Here is a 4,539-nt window from a genome sequence, read left to right as displayed (position 1 = left end):
ATGTTAGAATCTTGTTTAGGATATGTTATATGGCAATAGTGACTGGATGGCATTCCTGTGATTACATTATGTTATATAATACTCCATCTTAGCTGACTGGAGAGAGACTCCCTTGCTGGCTTTAAAGAAGTAAGCTATTGAAGAGTAATGTTACAGAGCAGAGAGTGAGGAGGCTGCATCTGGCTCCCGCTCTCACAGCCATTGCAGTACATTGAGCTCCATAGAGACCACGCCAGGGCAAGTGAGAGCCAGAGGGGCACTGGGCGACTCTGTGCCTCACTGAGGAAAAATAACTGAACATGGGCAAAGGAGATCCTAAGAAGCCGAGAGGCAAAATGTCAGCATATGCATTTTTTGTGCAAACTTGTTGGAAGGAGCATAAGCAGCAGCACCCAGCTGCTTCAGTCAACTTCTCAGAGTTTTCTCAGAAGTGCCCAGAGAGGTGGAAGACCATGACTGCTAAAGAGAAAGGAAAATTTGAATATATGCCAAAGGCGGACAAGGCCCATTATGAAAGAGAAATGAAAACCTATATCCCTCCTAAACGGGAGACAAAAAAGTTCAGGCCGGGCGCGGTGGCTCACGCCTGTAATTCCAGCACTTTGGGAGGCCGAGGCCGGTGGATCACGAGGTCAGGAATCCAAGACTACCTGGCCAAGATGGTGAAACCACCTTCCTACTAAAACTACAAAAATTAGCCAGGCGCAGTGGCAGGCACCTATAATCCCAGCCACCCAGTAGGCTGAGGCAGAAGAACCACTAGAACCCGGGTGGCAGAGGTTGCGGTGAGCAGAGATAGTGCCACTGCACTCCAGCCTGGGCGACAGCATGAGACTCCGTCTCAAAAAAAACAAAAAGAAGTTCAAGGATCCCAATGCACCCAAGAGGCCTCCTTCAGCCTTTTTCCTGTTCTGTTCTGAGTATCACCCAAAAATCAAAGGAGAACATCCTGGCCTGTCCATTGGTGATGTTGGAAAGAAACCGGGAGAGATGTGGAATGACACTGCTGCAGATGAAAAGCACCCTTATGAAAAGAACGCTGCGAAGCTGAAGGAAAAATATGAAAAGGATATTGTGCATATCAAGCTAAAGGAAAGCCTGATGAAGCAAAAAAAGGGAGGTGTCAAGGCTGAAAAGGCAAGAAAAAAGAAGAGGAGGAAGATGAAGAGGATAAGGAGGAAGAAAAAGATGAAGAAGATGAAGATGAAGAAGATGATGAATAAGTTGGTTCTAGCACAGTTTTTTTTTTTCTTGTCTATAAAGCATTTAACTCCCCCTGCAAAAAACTCACTCCTTTTAAAGAAAAAAATTGAAATGTAAGGCTGTGTAAGATTTGTTTTTAAACTGCACAGTGTCTTTTATTTTGTATAGCTAACACACTGCCAAATGTGTCTTTAGATAGCCCTCTCCTGGTGGTATTTTCAGTAGCCACTAACCTTGCCTGGTACAGTACGGGGGTTGTAAATTGGCATGGAAATTTAAAGCAACTTCTTGTTGGTCCACAGCACAAATTAGTTATATACAGGGATGGTAGTTTTTTCATCTTCAGTTGTCTCTGATGCAGCTTATACAAAATAATTGTTCTGTTAACGGAATACCACTTTGTAATTGCAAAAAATAAAAAGTTGCAGCTGTTTTGTTGACATTCTGAATGCTTCTAAGTAAGTACAATCTTTTACTAGGAAAAAAAAAAAAGAAGAAGCTATCATGTTTATCAAGGAACTGTGGTTGGCCTCTGAGAGCCAGAAAGAAAACGGGGACCTCAGTGCTACAACTGCAAGGAGATGAATTTGCCAACAACCTGAGGAAGCTTGCAAATTGACCTTTCCCTGGTTGAGTCTCTGATGAAATTACAGCCCATGTCAATACTTGGTCTGAAGTCTGGTGAGTCCCTGAGCAGAGGACCCAGTTAAGTTGTGCCTAGACTCCTGACCCATGGAAACTGTAAGATAATAAATGGGTGTTATTTGGGGCTGCTAAGTTTGTGGTAATTTGTTACTCAGCATAGAAAACTAGTGGAGCACCTGTCCATCACCAGAACTTTTTGATTTTTTCACTGAAATAATTCTCAAAAACTCCACTTTTCTCCATCTCCACTACTCCACCCAGAGTAAACTGCCATCACTTCCTATCCAAATAGAATATCTTTTGGCCTGGCACAGTGGCTCACACCTATAATCCCAGCACTTTGAGAGGCTGAGGCGGGAGGACTGCTTGAGCCCAGGAGTTTGAGATCAGCCTGGGCAACATGGCGAGACCCTGTTTGTATTAAAAATCAAAAAAATTAGTCAGGCATGGTGGTGTGGACCTGTGGTCCCAGCTACTAGGCAGGCTGAGGCTGGAGGATTGCTCGAGCCTGAGAGATCAAGCCTGCAGTGAGCTATGATTGCGCCACTACACTCCAGCCTGAGTGACAAGACCCTGTCTCAAAAATAAATAAATAAATAAATAAATAATAAATAAATAAATAAATTTTTTAAAATATCGCCTTAATCTCCACTGTCACATTTGCTCCTCCTATCTTAACTGGACCAAGCCACGAGAGCACCCCAGGCAAGTTAATAATTTCACATTTCTTCAACTCAACGTTTTTTCAGTAGAGATGAGGAGAAATTGTCTACTGATAAAAGTGATGTATCTCTTTTTTTTTTTTTTTTTTTGAGACAGAATCTCACTCTGTTACCCAGGCTGGAGTGCAATGGCCTGATCTAGGCTCACTGCACCTCCACCTCCCAGGTTCAAGCAATTCTCCTGCCTCAGCCTCACGAGTAACTGGGACTACAGGCGCATGCCACCACGCCCAGCTAACTTTTTGTATTTTTAGTCAGGATGGTCTCTATCTCCTGATCTCGTGATTCACCCACCTCAGCCTCCCAAAGTGCTGGGATTACAGGCGTGAGCCACCGCACCCAGCTGCATCTCTTTTTATGCCAAAATGAGAGGTTCAACATATGTGATTTTCCAAAGCAGGTAACTCCTTGGGAGGCCCATTAAACCACTTAAAATTTAAACAACAGGCTGGGCACAGTGGATCACACCTGTAATCCCAGCACTTTGGGAGGCTGAAGTGGGAGGATCACTTAAGCCTAGGAGTTCAAGACCAGCCTGGGCAACATAGTGAGAACCCATCTCTATTAATTAAAAAAAAATTTTTTTAATCACTCATTTTCTGTAAATAGCACAACCTATTGTATTACATAGGTTCAGACTTTCAGCTTAATGTACTTAATGGCAGTTCTTGGCTGAGTCGTATCACATTTGGAGGAACAGTTGGTACAAGTCTATCACAAGTTTTTAATTTTAAGAAAGAACAATTTGACTGGGCACGGTGGCTCACGCCTGTAATCCCAACACTTTGGCTGAGGCAGGTGGATCACCTGAGGTCAGGAGTTCGTGACCAGCCTGGCCAACATGGCAAAACCCTGTCTCTACTAAAAATACAAAAATTAGGATGGCATGGTGGTACACACCTGTAGTCCCAGCTACTCGGGAGACTGAGGCAGGAGAATCACTTGAACTCGGGAGGCAGAGGTGTCGGTGAGCCGAGATAGCACCACTGCACTCCAGCCTGGGCAACAGAGTGAGACTCTGTCTCAAGAAGAAAAAAAAAAGAAAGAAAGAACAAGTTATCTTTTTCTTTCTCTGTTGCTCAAGATTTGAATGCCAAATCTGAGGTCATGAAGATTTACCTCATGTTTTCTTCTAATAGTTTTATCGTTTACATTTATGTTGTTGATCCAGTTTGAATTAGTTTTTGCATGTGGAATGAGGCAAGGGTATGAATTCATGTTTTCTTTTGCATGTGGTTATCCCAGTTGTCCCACCACAATCTGTTAAAGAGACTCTTCTTTCCTCCCATTAAATGGTACCGTGGTCAAAAATCAATTGACCATAGACGTTTGGTTTTATTGCTAAACTCTCAATTCTATTTTATTGGTCTACATGTGTCTGTCTTTATACAAGTACCACACTTCAGCCTGGGACAATATAGTGAGACCTCAAGTCTCCAAAAAAAAAAAAAAAAAAATTTTTTTTTTTTTAGTTAGCCAAATGTGGCAGTGTGCACCTGTAGTCCCAGCTACTTGGGAGGCTGAGATGGGAAAATCACTTGAGTTCAGGGCCCAGGGGCTACAGTGAGCCAAGATTGTGCCACTGCACTCCAGCCTAGGTGAGAGTTAGGCCCAGTCTCAAAAACACCTTCCTGGGCAGCCTGGACAGTAGAGCCAGACTCCATCTCAAAAAAATAAAAAAACGCCTTCCTGGGAAATTTGGAAATCAGGTACCTTCCTGGTAAGTTTGGAAATCAGGAAGTGTGAGTCTTTCCATTTTCTTTTTCTTTTTTAATATTGTTTTGGCTATTTAGAGGTCCCTGCAGTTTTTTGGGTTTTGTTTTTTAGTTTTTTTTTTTTTTTTCTTTTTGAGACGGAGTCTTGCTCTGTTGCCCAAGCTGGAGTGCAGTGGTGTGATCTCAGCTCACTGCAGCCTCTGATTCCCAGGTTCAAGCAATTCTCCTGCCTCAGCCTCCCAAGTAGCTGGGAC

General features: G+C 43.2%; 1 pseudogene; it reads left to right on the top strand.

Annotated features, from left to right (window-relative positions):
* The first annotated feature begins 299 nt into the window (after window positions 1–299).
* LOC115893271 lies at window positions 300–1,223 on the top strand (annotated as a pseudogene).
* The last annotated feature ends 3,316 nt before the right edge of the window (window positions 1,224–4,539 follow it).

This window comes from Rhinopithecus roxellana, chromosome 14 (assembly GCF_007565055.1).
Source record: "Rhinopithecus roxellana isolate Shanxi Qingling chromosome 14, ASM756505v1, whole genome shotgun sequence".
NCBI classification, from domain to species: Eukaryota; Metazoa; Chordata; class Mammalia; order Primates; family Cercopithecidae; genus Rhinopithecus; species Rhinopithecus roxellana.
This window is presented reverse-complemented; position numbering and strand designations above follow the sequence as displayed.